Source organism: Phalacrocorax aristotelis, chromosome 2, assembly GCF_949628215.1.
Source record: "Phalacrocorax aristotelis chromosome 2, bGulAri2.1, whole genome shotgun sequence".
Lineage (NCBI taxonomy): Eukaryota > Metazoa > Chordata > Aves > Suliformes > Phalacrocoracidae > Phalacrocorax > Phalacrocorax aristotelis.
This window is the reverse complement of record NC_134277.1, coordinates 38,271,977-38,293,128: the sequence shown is the minus strand read 5'-3', so window position 1 is coordinate 38,293,128 and position 21,152 is coordinate 38,271,977. Positions and strand designations below refer to the sequence as shown.

Here is a 21,152-nt window from a genome sequence, read left to right as displayed (position 1 = left end):
AAGCTGGTGCTTCCTGTTAGCAACACTGTAGTGCACCATGTTCAGACATGTTTTTGATGACCCTAGGTTTGGGGGAATTCCCTGATATACGTGCCACAGCTTGCGCTCACGCAGGGAGCCCAGGCAGACCACTTACCAGAACATTACAGGAAAAGGCAGGGTAAGGGTTTTGCCTTCCCCCTATCCAGCAGGTACCTGCGAAGGGAGGACAGATGCAGTCCCCTCAGCAGCAGTCAAACGAGTGGAAGAGCTAACACAGCCCAAACCCTTCATGAAAAGCCTCAGCTCCCAGCAGGTCCCAGGTTCCTGCTCCCCCTGATGCAAACCGAGCACATGGTCAACCACCACTTGAAAACGCCATACCCAGGGTGACAAGCAAGCTACCAGCCAGAGCAAGCTGACCTCTCATTTCCAAGTTTCAAGCAAAACTTAAAACGAAAGCAATTATTTTGGACAGAACGCCCTGTAGCTGCTTTTTTTTTTTTTTTTTTGGTCTTGTCGTAAGTACATGTAGAGGGGAAGCAGAGAGCTGTGAATTTCTCAACTGCTAAACAGATTTGTAGCTGTAATTTCATATGCATAAAGTTGACCGTCACACAGGTACCTTATAGAAAATCTAAAATGCATTTAAATTGAACTGAATTCTCCCAACCAGGCTATGCACAAACAAAAGTTAACGGTCAAGAGAATTCATCTTCTCAGTCACCACACCCACAAGGATTCATTGGGCCTTTTCCCCCCCTTTTTTTTGGGGGGTTGGGTTTTTTTGTTGTTTTTTTTTTAACTCCTCTAAGTGTCTCTGACCTTTTCCTACCATTCCAAGTACTCACTCTCTCCATATTTACAGCTTCACAGTATTGTACACTTAATAAGGGGTTTGGTAGTTCAGTGGAGAGACTTTCCAGCCACCACACTGGGGCTGGACACAAAGCTGGGTGCCAGCTAAAACTTGGTTAAGGGAACTGCCAAGCAGCGGTTTGATTTTAAGTGATAGTTTACCAATGGTGCAGAATCTTCTGTCTCATCTGAGGCAAACTGTAAAATCCATGCAAACCCACCTTATAGCATTAATGTAATGCAACAAGAACGGGACATATACTGTTTCTAACACTGCTAATATTTGAAAATCTTGAGTAAAAGAAACCATGAAAGCAGATGTGAGGAGAAAGAGACAGCATCACCTTTTTTTCCCACACTACAGGCTCTGCATCTTTCTTTTTTTTTTTTTTTTTTTTTCAATTGAACGTGGAATTCCCCTTTAAGTCAGTGCAAGGTTTTACACCGATGAGCAGTAGGGCTTTTGTGGCTGGTTTGGGGGAAAAACAAAACAAACAAAGAAGCACATATACAAGCTTCTCTGACAGAATGTAAATCAGATGTTATTTATCAACTGTGAGTTATCATATCGTAGTCAAAGCAGAACAGAGAGAGGAAAGTAATTCCTTTCTATTCTGGTAGCACCTTACTTTGGTGGCTGGAATTTAAATTGCACAAATCCTAATACTAGGATTGTTGTATTAAACTTGTATTAAGACTTAGGTTTACTGTAAAAGGTCAACAGTTTCTAGCAGGGGTGGCTTCCACCTGCTGCAGAGGCTGACTTCATAGCTTTTTTCTTCAGAGCCTCCACAAAACCTGAAGGCTTTAAGAAGCAGGTTTCACGATGCTGTCGGTTAGCCCGACCCTGGCTCTACCCACCTCCTGCCTCCAAAGGCCCCACTAGATATTTTGCATCTTTCCCACTCCAAAAACAGACCAGAAAACTGGCTGCCAGCTCCTCCACCTCTCTGTAAGGATTTGTTGATCCCTCTCCTGCTCTGCCATGTTGGTGTATCCAGGCACCTGACAACTTCTTGGTCTCATTTTGTAGGGTTCAGACTCAGAGAAACTTTCTGCAAACACTTGCTCCTCTGAGCAAGGACAGAGCCCTTACTTTGCCGACATGATACAGCTTTTAATTTTAACGCTTAAGCTGAAGGCCAATTCACTTGGCAAATTACTAAATGTCCAGCTATAAAGAGTTTGAACTGAAGCAGGAGATGCAATTAAAACAATATAATTAAAAATTAAATTAAACACACACCCTCCAAAAAAAAAAATAATTTTAAAAAGTACTTGTCTGCATGCTGACAAATAAAGAGTGAGTTGGGCAAAAAGGAATATGCCAAGACTCTCCTACATGTAAATTCTTAGTGAATGAATTTTTGGGAGATTTCTGACATGGGAAATAAACAGAACATCAAGAACCATGACACACCAAGGAAACCTCTTTCTCCTCTTGCAGAAAGTTGTTTTGCCTTAGCAGTACACATTTTAACCTCTATGCGATCACACTGAAAAAAAGCATTATTTCTCCTCATTTTTCGTCTTCTTGTTTGAAGCAAAAGCAAATAATACACATCGCATATTTACACAGTGATCTTCCTGTATACCTTTAGATATTCTTAAGATAGTTATCCTGCCTAATTTCTGCAAAGGGCTCAGCCCCTGCTGCCCATGCCATACACATACTGTAGTCACGTGGCAATCGGTTCCCATTGGGTAAATCGAATTTAAGTTCTATCCCAAGACAGAGCCCTTCAGTCACCAGCTGCATATGGTTAATTGATAGACTCTGGACAGAAAGTGAAACCTATGTTAGCAACAGGTTACTCCGGTTTCCAGTATTTGGGGATGAGAGGAAAAATCCTTGTGAATTATCGCTAAGCCTCAGATAGTGGGGGGTTTTCCCCCTGTGCTATAGCTATTTGCATCCAAAAAGTATACCAGCAGTTTTGGTAGGTTATACATGTATAGAAATCAGGAACCAGCAAGCTGTGGTAAGTAAAGGATAGAACCAGACTAAAAAAAAAAAAAATTTAAAAAAATAATCATTCTCCTTCATTGACAAAACCCCAGACTGAGATATTTCAAAGCTCCCTAGAAAGATTTTTCATTCATTTTTAGAGGATGCACGCAGATAAATTGACTAGACTTTTTTTAAAAAAAATTGCATTTTAGATACCTCTGGGATCTGTCTAAACTCTCCAGCACAATTTCTCAGCTTTTTAATTAATTTGGGAGAATATAGGTTTTGTCTAATTTCTAAGATTTTGTATGTCAACCAAAAGGACCTTGTAATTACTCCTTTGACAAAGTGAGATTTTGCAATCTGTTTTTTCAAATCAGAAAGAAGTAGTTTTTGCATCTTAATTTGGTTAAAGAAATACACAACACCAACTCTGATTTAGAAGATCCTGAACTCTGACAGGAAGGGTAACCAAATTACCAATTTAATTCCTGCAGCCGCAAAAGATTAGCATTGGTCATGAAGCTCAATTAAATGGATCATACAAAAACTAACAGCCTGAAACCCTGTTACACTTGAAGCTGACAGCAAAAATCTCACAGATTCCAGTGGGTGCATCGGTAGGCTACGACCTCGACAGTGAAACAACCTGGAGCTTTGTAATGCGCATAGTTACCACGTTCCCAAGGAGGTATGTTATCTACATATGATCATATCCAGTCATAAATGTATTTTCTTTGCGCTGTAGAAGAGGTTTCTGAACTGATTTGCAGACGGTGCTGCCAGAAGAGATGGACAAGCCACCAAGAGACTCTACAGCAGTCTTCTAATAATGCCTGCCTTTTACAGAGCCTGACCTCTTTTCACCTTGTTAAAAGCAGTAAGTAGTAAGTAATAGATCTTGTCAAAGGTTACTCTGTAGAATAACCTCTGGAGATATTAGATAGAGGTGTCCAGAGAAATACCACAAAAAGGTGCTGACAAGGAAACCAAGGGGATTATGATTAGGAAGTGTGAATAAGCTAAGGTTTCAAACATACTCACATTTTGGTTAGAAATGCTGAAGTACAGGAAGGAAATGTTCTACATACCATCAAGCCACCAAAAAACACACTTGAAAAGACAAGCTAAAGAGCCATCACATGGAGATTAAAACTCCACATGATTTAAGAAAAGCTGCAAGTTCCACACTTAACTAGAATAAGTAAGAATTTCTTCCCCCTCAAAACCCAGTATGTCTCATGATAAAAATTAACTTATTTGCTCAAAGACAAGCAAAAAATCTGTAACTAGAAAACGCTAATTGTTCCTTCAGCTCCCCCTTAAACCATTTCTGAATACTCAAATTAACCTAACCTTTTATCAGAACTTCCACCAGATAATTCCCAATAATAGGTTTCCATTTAAGACATCCACATTTGCTTCAAAGAAGAAATATATTTTAAAATACCCTAAAAACCTAAGCCAGTAGCATAACCAGTAAAGATTATTTCTCCATTTACTCCAAGTTCTGAATTTAACAATTATGCAATGATTTAATTGAAAAAAAAGAAATCCAGGATATTTCTGACAGCGTTCAGCCTCTACCAAATTTATTCTCAGTGAAATTGCCATGCAAAGTCTTGGTTTCTTCCAGCCAATTTTTTCTGATCCCATCAGTTGATGAAGCCAATTTTGCACTGCCCTTCAGGGCTGTCAGATCAAACCAGGTCAGACCAAATCTTAGGAAATATTTGGGAGATCTGACACTTCTGCCAACAAAAGGCCTCTGCCCAGCCATTTGAAGTTCTCAACCAACACAGCTTTCCAGCAGCTTGCCCCATCTTATATGTGCAACGTTATATTGTGCAGAAAAGAAAGGTAAAGAAAATCAAGTCCCCTAAACTGAGAACAAAGAAAGATAAACATAAAAATATTTGCATCAACCTGAAAGGCTTTATTCAGCACCAAAACAAACAAAAAGTTAATCTCTGAATGATTTAGTGCCTTGTCTCTTCCTTAATATAAGTCAATTTTCAAAGGAGATGTATCTCATTTTGAAAAAATGTTGAAATCAACTATTTTGACTTTTTCGCATATTTTCCTCCCCTTTCATTTTGGCTGAAGAGAGTCACAGAATTTGATCTGTGACTGTGAACACTTTCAGGCCCCCATGTTTTTCAGTGACCTTCTCGTGAAAGTCTTTGATTAATAGGGTTTTTTTCCTCCAAAAAGTCACCAGCCTGGCTGCACAGGACAGACCAACACCCCTCCAAAGCCACTGCTCGCAGGATGCCCACCTTAACCCCTGGCAACTGCTACTTGATTTAACTCAGGATCGGATGGGGCTTCAGAGAAACCCTGTGGCCCAACTGTCTTCTCTGCACAACGGCAAGGAAATCCCCTCTGTGCTAAATATGGGGCTTGGCAAGAGAGAAGAGGCTTTGTCAGGACCTTGCCACTTTAGAGGCCATCTCACATGCACCATACTTGAGAGCACAAACGGCTCTAAGACGAGACGGTTGTTAGATGGAGAAATAACCAGCATTTTAGTGTGGGCACCAAAAGAATGACACTTCTTCAGCACATATTTTGAAGGTGGCTATTACGAAGGCACTGGATAGATGAGGGAAATGGTATCCACAGAATTATAAAAGGCTAAAATAGTACCACTTCCTGCATTTTCATTTCACTCTTTCACAACCAGCCTTTAACGAAGACCTGTTATTTCCATAGCACTGAGTATTTGCTTTTGCCTTTTTCTCCCCCACCAATAAGCTATATGGCTTATTGCTCTGTTTTATTTACTACGTACACAAGAAGCTCACCATACAAACCAGTTTGCCTGATTGCAGCCTTGGTTTTGCTCTTGAAATTCTGCAGTGTCAGAACTACAAACAATCAATATTTTACAAAATGCATTCCTCCATGCGATACCTGCCCGTGTAAGGCGCTACATAGCACTAAAACCTCTGTAAATGTAGATGTGGGCATTCTCCTGACATAGAACAGTATTTTCTAATCACTGAAGCCAAGTAAGAGATCTGCTTGAAATCTTTCTTGGGCCTTCTGAAGGCACTTGAACCCTGGTGACTGGCAATTTTGTTAGTGAGGAATGGCATAAGGTGGCTTCCACTGCCACATTCGCACCCGCCGTGCAGTGCATGCTCCCACACCATGCAACGTGGCCACCAGGCCCAGCAGCACTCACAGCACCACATCTTCCCCTGTTTAAAGAAGGGTGTTTCCTCGAAAGGACAGATACAGCAAGGACCTCATCATACGCAGCATGCCAAACCAACACTTCACTGCAATGCATCCTCAGTACATTTAAGTTGTCGGAAACCAACACTGCAAATTTAAATTTAAAACCAACCCCAAACCTATTTCCATGACTAGCTTGATAAGACAGTCATCATCATATCTCTTATTGTCCTCATTATAAATTAATTTAGGATTAATTACAGCACTGAAAATATTTTTCCTAAGCCTATTCTGTCCCTAAAAACTTTCAGTCTGCTGAAAAGCATTTGGCTGACAGTGCACTGACTAAAAACTCTGAAACGAAAACTGGAAGACTGACAGCCTAGAAATAGGCTGTACTAATACTTTGGAATACCAGCTTTTTGGCAGGAAAAATTGTATAGAATCAGACATCACGCGAGAGAGAAAATACAAGATGTAGCATTGTAACTGCTACAGAGGGAGCAATGTTTTCAAAGTGTTTCCTTGTGTATCCTGCAAGCTCCACACAATTTAGATAATCCAGTAAGAGGTACAAGCATAAGGCCACAGCATAGCAGTAAAATAAACTATCTGGAACCCCTACATTTTAGGGTATTATTAAGTTGATTGACTCATCTGGGATTCATCGACTTTATTTATGTGAAAAGGAACCCATCGTAACTTTTCACTAAGGAACAAAAAAAAAAAGGGTGGGTAGCACGCGCGGTGTTTGATAGCTTATTTTTCACAGCACCTATTTGACTACACGTAGCTGCATTCATTAGTCCCAAAGCTTTTTGATTTAACACTGGGGAATACAAAATCATTCTTGGTAACATTAAAGATCACTTTCAGAAGAATGAAATAGGAAGCTGTGTCCTTATTTTATGTAATGTAACAGAGGCCAGAAGTGTTTTTCTCCGAAGCAGAATTTTTGTACTGTTAAGGTATGTGCAGAATATCAGTTCTTACTGTTGCTCTTCGTGTTGAAGGACTCCTTGAAGGCTACAGAATTAAGAGCACGTACTTTTTTAGCTCTCTATTGAAGAGATGGAGGGTATCTCAATCTTTAACAAAGAGAGCTTTTCACCCAAGAACTTGCTAGGAGTTTGAATTAATGAGGAATTAAGTTTCATCTCAGCAGTTTTACTAAACTTTTGAGAAAAAGGACACAATGCTACTAGTCCCTGAGTGCCCTCAATGCCCATTGACTTCAATGGGGATTGAGACATGTCCTCCTTTTAGTTGACACAGCACCTTGCAGAATTAGATCCAGTCCCCTTCCCTTCCTTCTAAGAATGTATTTTTGCCACTAGCCACCTGATTTTTATTTTTCTTTGACCAGAGATTAAATTATGTGGATGTTTTGGTGCTGACAACCTCCCTGTCAAATTATATAGTGACTTCTCATGCTAAAACTTGTTTGTTTTCACACCATCATCACTGATGATCTCAGCACAGCAGCACTCCGAGAATAATGGTTTAGTCAAACGCAAAGCCAGCAGAAGGAACATAAGACAATGTGTGCTTATATAGGGCCTACATAAATAGTGCTTTTTTAAAATGTTTGGCAATGAAATAATAGTTGTGGGTTTGTTTCATTTTTTTTATAAATTAACCTCTGGACTGTTCAGGGTCCAGAGAATCCTTCCACACCAGGGTCAGTTATAAGGCCTAAAACTTTTCCCACAAAAGATTATATGCAGAAGTTGCCCGTTGTGTGCCATTAACAAACAACTGTGGGCCATAGCCTCAACTCCACACAGTTTCAGAGAAGTCAATGGATTTATACCAATTTCAAAAGTCACAGAGCTGACCCCACATCTCCTGGGTCAAATTAAGAAAATTGGAAGCGAGTGTACACGATTAGGGCTGGGGAAGGCAGGGGTTGCACACTGGACACTGTCTATTTACCACTCTGCAATGTTTTTCTTGCTCAAAATGCCCTGTTGATTGCTGTTTAAAAAAAAAATCAGAGCAGCTCAGGCAGTGATAAAATTTTTCCCGATTTCTGAAAGACTGTCTGCTCTCACTTGCAGGTCAGCCTGGGAACTGTGCAGGATGCTCAAGCGGCTTGGGCCTTGCTTTCCAGTGCTGCAAACAAATACTTCAATTTATTAAAACTGCAGGGCTACACTGCCTTCCCACCTCTTCCCTCCTCCATCTCTTTTTTTTCCAAAAATGAAAAAAACCCCACCAAAAAAAAAACACCAACCCACACAACTCACAAAACTCCACAAATAAAATATAACTGAAGTCTAAGGTGTTACTCCCAATTCACAATAGTGTTGTTAAGAGTAAAAATGCACATCATATTTAGGAGCAGAATTAGATCCTGCCATGTTTAACTGAAAATCGTGGTGGGCTTTTCGTCTGTGTCGTGCAAGTCTGAGGCCCGAGTGGTGACTGTCACAGCCAAAGAGACACAGACAGATAGATGATGGAGAGTGCAGACTGCGCACCCACACATAAAGCGCGTGAGAGGAAGGAGAGTGCACGGAAGGAATATTAATTGAGCACAAAATAAGTATTCTCAATATCCCCCTGCCCCCTTAAAAAGTAGTCACAAGATGAGGAGAGCTACAAACATGTTCATCTTGGGGAAAAAGCCGTCCTTAACGTGACATATCAGGCCATTACTTTAATAATGGGATTTGCACAGCGCACAACTGATAGGCTACGTTCAGAATAGACCCCGTGAATCTAATTTTCTTCTCAATGAGTGTTATTGCAGTCAGTAACTCCACAGATTTCAATAGAGTTGCTCCAGATTTGTATCAGGGTGAGTGGAGAATTAGGCTCTACTATAAAATTTTTTTAAATCCACAAGAATGTAATTCTCCTTACCCAGTCATAAAACCCGTGGCTCTTTTGATCCTTTCTACTTTCATAGCAAGTTATTTAGAGAAACTTTTAAAGATTCACATCAAAATAGTTAAATTGCTGCTTTCTCTCACTCTCTGTGACAAAGCAGCAATTACTCAAATTTAATCTATTTTCATGCTTGAGTCCATGTGCTGCTTTATTAGCACTGAAGAATGAAAGAGCACTACGGGAATTGTAGGAAGTGGTTTCGTTTTTACATCATTTACTTTTTACTCACTGTCTTTTAAAAATACTTTTCCATTTCACAGCCAGTGAAAGAAACTTACACTGACCTTATTTAATAACAGGTATAAGATAACCTTTAAGTGCTACACAGATTCACTTAAGGATATGGAAGTGAGGAAAGAAGAAAAATTCCTTAACTTGTTTTTAACTACAGAATCTCTTCTTTTCCCTCATTTTGTGCACTCTCTTGGAAATGACGGAGGTCTCTACAGATGTTGATCCTGATCTATTCAACCTTAAAAAAAAACCAAAAAAAAAAAAAACCGGTGCAAATGCCCCTTCTCACCCACCCCCATCACCAGCAAAAGAAGCTTTTTTAAATTTTAAGTCACAAAAAAGGAAGTCAATGTGGTGGTTGAAATCCTCACAAGCCCTTAACAAAAAATTCTTCTTCCTAAAACATTCACTCAGTAATGAAGTTAAACAGTAGGTAGTAAAAGATATTCCTGAACAAAGCAATTGATTATCTTTTCCTACTCCACTGCTCAGCTTTTAGTTTCTTCAGGTTGTATTTTACTACCATTCCAAGAAAATAAGTTTCCTGTAAGTGAGGTATTGGCATGCCCAAATTTCTAACACAGACAGTGCTCGTTTCTGGACAAGCACAATTCTAGGCTCTTTGCCATCACACGCTCAGGTCACCTTTGGAGTTCCTGCTGGGCGCCTAAAAATATTTAGTGACAAACTCATTCACTGACCTGACCAGAATCAAAAGCAAGCCCAGATTTATCCAACCGGCTATCACTGAGTCAGAGCAGTACCTATGGTGGTATGATTTACCCTTCACAATTTGAAGCTCCTCACCTAGCACCTGACTATTGCTGTTGAATATAAGATTTTTTAAAAGGTAAGTGAGAGGTATATTTGGACTGAGAATAATGGTAAACTAGTTCACACATGGCTGAATTACGGGCAGTTGGTTTGCAGCATCAGTGCACAACCAAGTCACCTACTCATATCATCATCCATACCTTGGAGCACTCCATTGCTTACTTAGGCAGAATACTACTCGATGGGTAATTACCACACCAACTCAGCATCCCAGAACTGAAAGACTTAAAGCACAGTGAAGGAAAAAAGAGAGAGAGAGTGCAGTAAGGTAACATCTCAATTTAGTGCTTACTATTGCAGCCACTCCATATCACGCATCCTAAACTCATTCTCAAATTACATTTATTGTGCTACAGAGCCCCCTGTGTTGAGCATCACATATTAACTAGCATTACTTACACTTGGCCAGGAGAAGAAAACCTCAGATGTTAAATCTAGGAACCACTAGTCCGGGTTAATTTCCCACATGAGCCAAATTAATTTCTGAGTACTTGCAAACAGCTCAGAAAAAGCTGGCTATGAACAACACTGCCTCACATGCAATGAAAGAGTAACTGAAGGCATAAGCCCACAAAGTAAACAAGTAAAAAGGCAGCTTCTTCCTCTAAATGAAAAAAAGACCAGCCTAATTAAATACATTTTTCTGGATTAAATTTAGGCAGTGTGTTCAAGGATGACCAGTTAAAGCTCAGTACATCCCTGGACAGAAAACTTCAAAACACGCAAACATACCGAGGCTGGGACCAAGCACTTCAACTGCATCAAGATGTTCACTGCATGGTGGCACCCAAAGACAAGGCCCTCAGGAAGGAAAGAAATTGAAATGACAGCAAAGAAGGGCGTTTGAGAAAATCCTGCAAAGGACTAAAAGGCAATAGAAACTATTAGTAGAGTTTATGTGGGGTAGAGAGATGAGGGTGGGATAAAACGGTGCCCAGATCCTGAATTAGCAGAGGTCTCGGTACCCTAGTAAGAGTAATGAAAACATTCAGAGCCAAAGAAAAGCAAAATTGGCTCCTGATGCTGGCAAAGGTAGTAGAGGATTTGTAGTATTTTCCCCCAGCTAAATTTGTATCTCATTCCTCCTGCCTTTTTCTAAAGATGTTGCCCTTTTTATCACCTGCTGAGTGGAGCTTTCTGGCCAAGCAGGGCTGCACCCCACACCTTCGAATCACCTTACGTTGAAGGGCGTCACGACAGTGATATGAGCTGTCTCAAAGGACAAGATTATTAAAACCGGACACCTAGACAAACATGCTGATGACAACATTTCGAGGCATTTATTTTGAAGCTGTGTGAGGGACTGACTTCTTGAACAAATTCTCAAAAAAATATAAGACAGGAAAAAGAACCAAAAGCAAAACATCTTTTAAGCTAAGGAAATTGTCGTAAGCTTTCAATGTTTTACTTTGAAAATCCTACAGCCTTCAGCAAAATCCTTGCAAAATCTCTTCGTGTTTATAAAATAGCATTGGATATCACCATCTAGAAACCTGCAAACCAGGGCAACCAACCCTTTCTAAACTCTGCAAATAACAGCTGCATTTCCCACGTGATGGCTAGTAAAAAATGCTGACTCTCAGTATTTTTAATTACAGAGTAAAATAACACCATAGTGAAAAATAGTAAATGTACTATTGTTTTAAAGTGTCGGGGTTGCCCCTTCAACCTGAGCCATAATATGACAAACGATGAATGCACAAACCAACCGAACAGCTCCTTGGATGTAATAAGACGCAACAGCTTATCTGCTTCAACAAGCCACTTCATTTCATCACCAAAATAACTATTTTATGTATGTTATGTTGGGCCTGTTATGTACACCTGAGACAATTTAAATAATTTCTCTGATTATATGTATAAACAAAAAAAAAATATTTCCATAACAGCATTATGTTTTACATGTCAAGTCTACAAAAGCTAATTTCTGTACTTACTGCTGCAACATGGCTAGTGTTCAAATACAGCACGATAAGGTATTGTCTGAGATCATTGTTTTGTCTGTGTCAGAGAATACTACACCTTAAAATTGTAAATTAGCATAGTAATGTAAGTTTTGGTAAGAGGAAAAAGTGTTTTCATAGTTCTTATTCCAAACTGTTGCTTTAAATTTGCAATCAACTTCGATCATTTCTCAAGGCAGGAAAAGGCAAAAGCCCTAAAAATACATTTTAGGGTTAGAGACCTAAAAGCCCTAGAGCATTATCATTAGCAGAGCAGAATATCTAATTTACCTAGAAATCCTGGGTCTTTTTCAGGGGCTAAATAGCATGTGGCATGGACAGAGGAAGAGGACAACTCAACAGAAATCATTTTGAGATATTGCAGAGTGCCAACAACCTACCAAGCTGTCTGATCGGCCCTGCCATTAGTACTTACGACTGACAGAATCTCAACGCATTTTAAATATTTCCACTAGGACTCCTAGGTATTCGTTGCAATAAGAGTTTATACAAGAAAAAGATTAAGGCAAATAAACTCTCTTAATTATATATGTCTGCCTATTAATTTGGTTAGTGAGATAACCAAAACCCAAGCAAAGCAAAAGAATCACCTGGAGCTATGAAGCAGAGCTGAGAGACCTGTTGCTTTACACACGTATCTGTGTTTCCAGCAACTGCATCTACTGAGTAGAGTTTTCCTGTAACAAGTTACAAGAAAAATCAGTATTTGCGGGCCTTGAGAAAAATTACCCTTTTGTTCCAATAATAAGTAATATGGTCCTTAAGAATAATAACAATAATGAAAAAAATACTTTTAAGTAAAAACAGTTTTGCTCTTCTTTGACTGCAGAATCTTGTCCAGAAATAATTTTCTTATAATAAAGGGTTCATAGGAAAGGCGGTCACTGGAATTAAGGTTAATCTTGAAAGACGGCTAATAATACAGAAACATAGGTATAAGTCCTCCAAGCAACAGGTTTATAGAAAATCCAGAAAGTTAGCTGATAGGAGAAATTAGAGACACAGGACGACAAAGATCAGAGGAGAAGTCTTTGATTAAATAAATGTTTCAAAAGCAACCACAAACTTGCAAGAACTCTTCTAACATTTAAGATCCTCCTGTCTTGATTAGGGGCACAGAGACAGGTTTTTAAAGGGGGCCACAAGCAGACAAGTTAATAACCAAGTTTCAAGTCATTCTGCAAGACTTACTGAGCCCACAGAGATTCTGCCCACACAAAGCTGAAAGGTTTAGTACGTAAAAGCTGCCTTCTGAAGGCACTGCGAGATTGCCTCTCTCTTATCAACTCCAGAGTGAACTCTAGCTCCCACTGAAACAATCTTTTACAGAAGACTCCTCTGCAGTGCATAGGATAAACGTAAGCGATTGTAGCATATTTCAGGTTCTCAAAGTGAGAAATTGAGCATCAAATTAAAAAGTACCTATTATTCCTTATCTGTGAAAGTCATTCTGATAAATGGCGATATAAATAAAATGACAGGTACGATCTCGTTTCTATCTTTTCTTTTAATCTATATACATGGTTTGCTTCCTTTTACATTCCCCAGGTTAAATTAGCAGAGGTAGAGTTTGATAAATTGAAGCTGAACTACTAATGGATATTTTGGAGAGGGGGAAAGGGTTCTGATTATTCTAAAAGTGTAAAGTTTTTAAAAGACTTCAATTTTAACTCCTGGAAGAATGCCATCCAATATTCAAGAGTGGCAGACAAAGCTTATTGCCCTTTTTTATATGCTATTACAAAACTTTTTTATTTTAAGCATTAGTCTGACTCCTCCTAAGAGTCTCCAGTTAAAGATGTAAGAATAGGAGACTACAGCAGTTTCTTTTTCATGCCGTAACTTCATTATTTCTATTTCCTCTTTCACTCCAGTTCTTCATTTAAAGGTTTGAAAGTTTGGTGATCTGCACAGATGCAAACAAACATAAACCCCATGTAAGCTAACGGGACAGCAGAAACATCCCCAAGTCTATGGACAGCAGTAAAGACCAGTTCTTCACAGTCCACCCATGACAGAGTAATGAGAAATCCCTGGGTAGTAATCATAAAAATAGACTCCTTACCATTTTCTGTAGAGTAGAGTCTGGTCCAAGTTGGTTTGCTCAACCACCACACCAACTGTTCTTTCTCTTTAGTGACTCTTTAAAAAAAAAACCACCTCACTTTGCCAGTGATAGCTGGGGGAAGGACTCCCGAGAGCTTTCAGGCTTCAGTAAGTACGGCCCTCAGACCTGTACTTCATTAAAGCAGTATAAAACAGCTCGATCAGGAGTTACGTCTCAGGTTGTAGCTATTTGCCCCTCTCTTGTCCTCTCCTCGCCGTTTCTCTCAGAACATGAGACTAATTTTTCCAGTAGCCTTTAACTCACTAGATTAACTGACGTGGAAAATGTGACTACAAACTCATAGCACTGTCTAGCCTCCAACCCAGCACAGAATCAACTTTGTTGTAAGTGTTGAAGGACACCTAGCAAGCTGCTACTTGCTAAGTTCATAACCCAGGACTATATACTCACAAAGAACAGGACTGCGCCATCTAGTTAGCTGCCAGCAGGCTCTGCTCTGCCGGTTGGGAGCGGATGCCTCGGGATGTAGGGCTTTAGCACTTGGGAATGTTCAGTTTCTTAAAGATTCAATTGGGTGGGTTTTTTTTAAATAAAATATCACTACTGAGATAATCCACATCTAGTGGATATGGGAAAATTTAGGCTATAATAGCGCAGCGAACTTCTACATCTATCTTTGATTTACAAGATAAAAGCAACTTTTAAATTAAAGAGCCTTTCTGCTAATAGAGCTTATTATGCCAGAGACAGGAATGATTTTCCTAGAAAGTTGTCCCTGTGTGCATGCCTATTATCTTTGCTTTCCCCCTTCCGCTAATGAGCATTTATCTAAAGAGCCTGTTAATCCTCTGATGTGTGCTTCTGGTCAGAGGTAACAGTTTGAATAAAACCACTAATCACTTATCACTAATCACTGATCATTAATCACAGTTTTCCCTAGTACTTTGCGACCTGTACAGCTCCCCTTAGGATTAAGGAGTCACAAATAAGGATTTTAGCCATTTTTTATATAGAATTTCAAGCTTTTGATACTGACAACCTCATTCAGCACACGAACACTACAAAATACCGAGCGGCGACTTTCAACACTGTACACTTTTCTACTGAAAATAAACTATACCCTTATGTAAGTGTACCTCCTTCAGCAACACCACACACACTCCCCCCCCCAAAAAAAAAAAAAAAATTACATTACATTTTTGCATTCGGCTCTCACCTTCCACCTCTCAATTTTCTTTCAGTCCAGTTTCTGGATTATTTCTGCATGACAGTTTCTTACAAGAAAGTTTTCCTTCACCACTGTTACTTGACGCACTGCTGCTTATTCAAATGGCCAGACAAGGAAAGGCTGGTGCAAGCCAGCGGGTGAATATCTCCCTGAAAACTGCACGGTCCGAAGGAAAGCCCAAGCAAGATGCTTCACAGTAATTACTATGCTTCCGCTCAAGCTTTAATTTCATCTAGCTAAGCACTGTTTCTTACTGATAATATATGGAAATCTTCTAATCTTGCAGGTTAAGACACTCCTAATATCGTTCTGTATTTAAAAAAAAAAACAAACCAACATGTGGACATTTCATTTTCCTTTATTCCTACCCCCATTTTTGAACGACCGCTCTCTTTCCGATTGTAAAGCTTGTATTAAGCCCTGGAGATGAAGGATCACTCACCATGCTTGGACATAAATAATAGAGGAGGCAGAGTTTAGTAAGTATTCCCCTTACAGTCCTGAAGCTCTTAGCGTCCTGAAAACTTCGCTGGGGAGAGAGAGACCCCTGTAAGAGAGGACAGTGGCGGGGACGAGGGGGGCGCGGAGCTGGGGGAGGGGGGTGGCGATGAGCGGAGCACCGGGGCTGAAAAGGGACAGCGGGGCTGCAGAGCGGGGACCTTGTCAGCACTCTCCCCCCGGCCCCGGCCCCGACGGCATCAGAAGCGGAGCATCAGCCCCGCACCGGCCCGCAGCATGACGTAAGGGCCGGGAGCAGCCCGGCACCCGGGGTGTCTCACGGGGGAAGGCGGCCGCGCACCCCGCACCGCTCCGCGCCCGCCGCCGGCGGGTCCCGGCTCGCTGGGGCCCCCGGGCGCCGCCGCGAAACTTGTCCAGAAGTTTAGGGGCGGCGGGGAGAGGGGGCGGCCGCCGAGCTGTCACTGCCGGCTGCCGCCGGGGCCGGCAGAGGCGAGGAGCCGTCCAGCCCGCCGACGGGGTGCGGGGGAACCGCGGCCCCTCCGCCGGCTGCTGCCCGCCCCGCCCGGGGCAGCAGGGAGCGGGGTGCAACCCGCGCCCCGCGGCAGCCGCCCCATCCCGTCCCATCCCATCCACCCCGTCCCATCCCGGGAAGCGGCGCGCAGAGACTTCCCAAACTCCCCGAGGTGCGGGCGGGGAGCCCGGCTGCCCGGTAACTCGGCGGCCGTGCGCCCCCGGCCCCCCGCCGCCCCGCTCTGCCCGACCCTCGGCGGGGCGCGGGGGTCGCTCACGCCCCCTCTCCCCGCGCCGCCTCGGCGGGGCACGGCGAGGACGAAACGGGAGGGTTGGGGGGGCGGCGGGGGGGATCCCCGCGCCCGGCAGCGGCGCGGCGGGGACCGGCGCTCCCGCCTCCGGAGCAGATGCAGTCGGGGAGGGAAGAGCCCCCGCGGCCGCAGGCTGCCCCTTCCCCAGCCGCTCACCCCGGCGCTGCCGCCCCGCTCCGCTCCGAGCCGCGCCGTGCGGCGGAGCGCGGGGTGCGCCGCGCCGGGCGCCTTCCCGGGGCAGCCCCGTATTTTTAGGAACTTACCGCCCGGCGCGGCGGGGACGGGACCGGCAGCGCGGCCGGAGGAACCACGTTGGACTGAGGGACGGTTACAATACGTTCTATTTAGAGAAGCATTACATCACCCTCCGTGACGTCACGTGGGATTCCTGAACTTCTAAATCATTGCGGTCCGTGCCGGGCGAGAGGAGGGGGGTGAGGGGGGGGCGGCCGGGCGCGCGGGGCGGGGCGGGGCCGACCGAGGCCTCGCCCCCTGCGGAGCGGGAGGCGGGGCGGGGGGTTGTGAGTCAGCCTGGAAACAATGTCCCGCCCCCCGCGGGGGGGAGGGGGTGTCCGGCAGCGCCCGGCCGGGGGGACGCTCCGGGGACCCGGGAACGGCGACGTGCAGCCCGGGAAGAGCGCCGCGGAACTGGGCTGTGCGTCCTCCCGGGCGGAGGGAGGGGGTTGTGCGGGGACTGCTCAGCCCCGTGTCCCTCCCCCGGGCCCGCAGCTTGGCAAGGCGCGGCGCGGCGGGGCTGGGGGAGTTCGGGGGGCTGGGGGAGTTCGGGGCGCTGCTCCCGCCGCCCCGAGGGCGCGGAGCCTCCGCCGAGCGCAGCCCGCGCTCCAGCGGGACTCGGTCCTGCAGCCCCGAACTCTTTTCTTCGGTTGATTGTTTCACCTAGAAAATGGCTAATAAATAACGCGGTGTCCGAGAAGGGGGGGAAACCCCCGTGCCGAGCTGCAGCCCTGCGAGGGTGCGCCTCCGCTGCTCAGGTGTGCCCGGTCCACGCGTGTCCTCCCGGCAGGGCTCGGGTGCCGGGGCGAGCCCGGGGCGCTGTGGCAGCACAGTCATGAAGAGTCTTAACTATTATAATCAGGTATTTCACTGCTTTTTCCACACTTAACGTTCTGCATCTGGTTGACAGTTTATATACATACGGATTATGTCTGTAATTATCTGGGACGATGACCAGTGCCAGGTTTATTATTCCACCCTGTAACTACTTCAGTGCCTCCTTTTCTGGGTATTCGTGTGTTACGAACAATTCCTCACTCTCAGCCTAGTGCTCCTCAGCAGTGCCTCTAACACCAACCATGCTGTAGTTATCCGGGAGGTATTTGTTTCAAAGGTACACGTGATAATTAACTGGACTTAGCTGCTGATTCATGCCAGGACATATGACTTAATTTTGATGCAGTGTTTTAGCACCTAAGCCTCCGATGACTCGTGAGGAAACCTCAGTGTTTCGAGGCAGGCCCTTAGAATCTGCAACACATTGCTCGGTTGGTTTTTCCTCTGACATGCAATTAACAGAGGAGGGAGTAATATAACATGTACTGCCAAAATCAGGAAATACTTTATAAATGGCAATAATACAGCACTTTAGTCCCAATAATACCATTCTTTTGCAGGCTTATATTATGCTATCTAATAGTCGTCCTCAGCTTTTAACAATTCACTGGCACTTTATGCAGGATTTAAAGCAGAGAGAAGCGGATCCTATCAGTGACTGATGATAGGTTTTGAACTCATTTAACTACTTAGGATAAGGCTCAATGATGCCGTCACTGTAAGACTTCGTTTTGTCAGGTATTATCCTTGGAAATTGCATACCAAGTGCAAAGTGCCTTACCTCTGAATGTCCTGAAATTATAAACTACAGGGATGACTACACTAATAAATGCAGGTACTTCTGTCACACAGGAAGGGTTTTAGCATAGAGAAACACTACAGTTATTTAAGGCCATGACAAAAAGATTTAAGTGTGGGAAGCAGCTCTGCGTGTCTCATTGAGATTTCATCATGCAATTTATGTACTCACACTTTTTACAGATGCACAGCCAGGGCTAAGGCTGATCGATGGGTTTTCCTGGGCTAGGTACAGTATTTTTTTCTCTAGGTTTCCCAATGAGACCAAACTGGAACCGGCAATGGAGAATTTAGATGCCAGTCAAGGATAACAGGGCCCAAATCCCCCAGGTACCTGTGTAGTGAGAATCGGTTATGGCAAACATGACACAGACAGAGGCAAACAAAATGCTAGGTGAAGTATTAGCCAGAGTTTTATGTTGTCAGTCTAGTGGTGATGCTTTCTTATGAATTATATTGTAGACCCCATTTCACTTGTACACAGAGTATAGTGAGTAAATAACTAGACCCACTTTGGGTGTGTACTGTGCTTTAATACATTAATACATTTCATACATTTTGTTTAAAGTTCCTGACTTGAATATTCTGCATGTTCTTCCGCCCTGTGCAGAGTGTTGTGCAAAAGACATCATAAAAGCAAGATGAACAAGACCACCACATTAGTCAGATCAGTAATTTTACTTGCTACGTACCTATTTGGAGAGATCTCTCCCACTTGAACAGACAGGCAGCTTGCAGCAGCAGTTTGTGTGTCTCTGCTGCTGGGAGAGTGGTGACAAACGCTTTGATAGGTGGTTACATTGGTTTTCGCTGACAGTAGAGCAGAGAGATTCTGGATTCCTGAAATGAGTCTCAAGTTCCGAGGGAAGACTCTTGACTCTTGAAATGAGCTGTAGTCCTGGAGAGGAATGAGTACAGAATAAATCAACGGCTCCTCTCGGGTTTAAATCTGCTGCAATATGTGTCACGTATTGTTACTTTCCCCCATGCCCAACTTCTGCTTCACTTATCACCCTCAGCCCCTGTTGCTCTCCTCCCTCTTCCAGTTCTTCCCTTGCCTATTTTTGCTTTCCTCTTGCCTGTTACCCACCTTCTCTCCATCCTAAAGCAACTACTCTGACCTCTGAACAGAGATGTGAAAAGGCAGACTGGGAGATACAGCTTTGATTTGTTCTACGTTCACTTCAGTGCCTGGTTGCTGAGCGGTTCACAGGGGAGAAAACATGTCAGTCCTCCAGCCTGAGGACACCGGCCAGAGAAGGGACATTGAGAAAACATAATTGCCGAGTTCTTTCTTGGTGCAAACTGCTGGGTGATGATAGGACAAGAGGAACTCCCCTGCCTGCAAAGTTGCTGCTTTCCAGCTGAGCTGATGTCTGCTCGCGTGTTGTCACTGTGAAGAAGTCTTTAATGTGAACTCCTATAAAGGTGGTTTAGATTAGCATATTCTACTCAGCAAATGAGGAATGTACACAGAGCCAGTTACCACAGCTCAGCTGACAAGCTGTAACTTGAGAACAGGCTCTATACGGGAGACAAATTTGGGCAAATCTTAGAGGCTAATCATAGGCACCTCCTGTGACAGAGGGAGACGATCATTCTGCAGAACTTCAGGCTTCTACTCCAAAAGCGCTAGCTGTTCCCAGAAAAAAAAAAAAAAGCCTTGTCAGATTTGGGATAATGGTAGACAAGGAAACTTAACTTTTCTGGAATATTGTTTCTGGAATAGGCTGACTTTTGGAAGCAGCTTTCCAAAATACTCCTGCCTAGGGCAGGCACCTGGCATGGAGAACTCCATACTGAACGGTTCAACACTTGGCAATGTTTTTAAGTGATTGAAGAAACTTACATTGAAAAGCACTGAGCAATCAACTACATGAGGCACTACCTGTTTTACCTGTAATGTTGTTTCATAACTAATTTAAAGATAGAAAGTCATATCCTGCTTTTCTATTTTTATACTCAGGATTTCATAAAGCTGCTTTCTTCTGACAGCAAAATCCCTACTTAAATACTTTTCTGTATTATATGTTCTAATAAATGCTTTCCAGATAGGTCTTTGTCATTTTTATTCTTTAATTATAAAACCCCAAAAGAAGAACATACTCTTTACAGCAGTAGCTTAATTGGTATGAAAACGACTCAGACTTTTGCAGTGAAATGAGTTAGAATGACATTTTGTTTGACTGATAGTAAATGACAGTAGTGCTGTTTCAGCAAACACCTAAAATCTTTGTCATATCATTAAAATCATTGGGAAGTAAAGATATTAAATAATTATAGGAGTTTTGTATGTCAAATATCAGTCTCAGACACTATTGCTGTCACATAAAATTAATATTTACTGCTGGGACAGTTGAATATTTTACATACCCGTTCTTCCTATAACATCTTTAACCACATGTTTAACTAAGCTGCTGCCAGTGTTGAGTGTTACTCTCAGCTTTGGCACTTGCAATTATCTCGTTACAAGTACTTTTCAGCAATATCTTTTAGTCTAATCGAACAGTAATTTATTCACCTCCTTACATGCTACTAAACATTTCAGATCTCCACATTTATCATGTGAAACTACCTGCAAAAAGTTAAAAAAAAAAAAAAGTCATTCACCACTCTTTTCTCTTTAGTAAAGGTCTATACTAGTCACACAGAAGTGAAACCTTAGAAATAAAATGGTAAGGGGAAAAATTGATTTCTAGATCTTAACATATGCTTTAATCCATGGATCCAAATGCATTTTAAAAGGGGTACGAATGATGGTATTCAATGCATAATAACCCTAGTGATATGCTGAACAAATGTAAATCTG

At 42.8% G+C, this 21,152-nt stretch overlaps 1 protein-coding gene across 1 annotated transcript in view; it reads right to left on the bottom strand.

The window, feature by feature from the left end:
• The window catches only part of CREB5 (cAMP responsive element binding protein 5), a 257,654-nt gene extending 240,848 nt beyond the window's left edge, over nucleotides 1-16,806 (bottom strand). The window contains exon 1 of the mRNA XM_075083142.1: nucleotides 16,738-16,806. The gene's annotated coding sequence lies outside the window, so the exon portion shown is untranslated. The remainder of the gene's footprint in view (nucleotides 1-16,737) is intronic.
• Nucleotides 16,807-21,152: the final 4,346 nt, after the last annotated feature.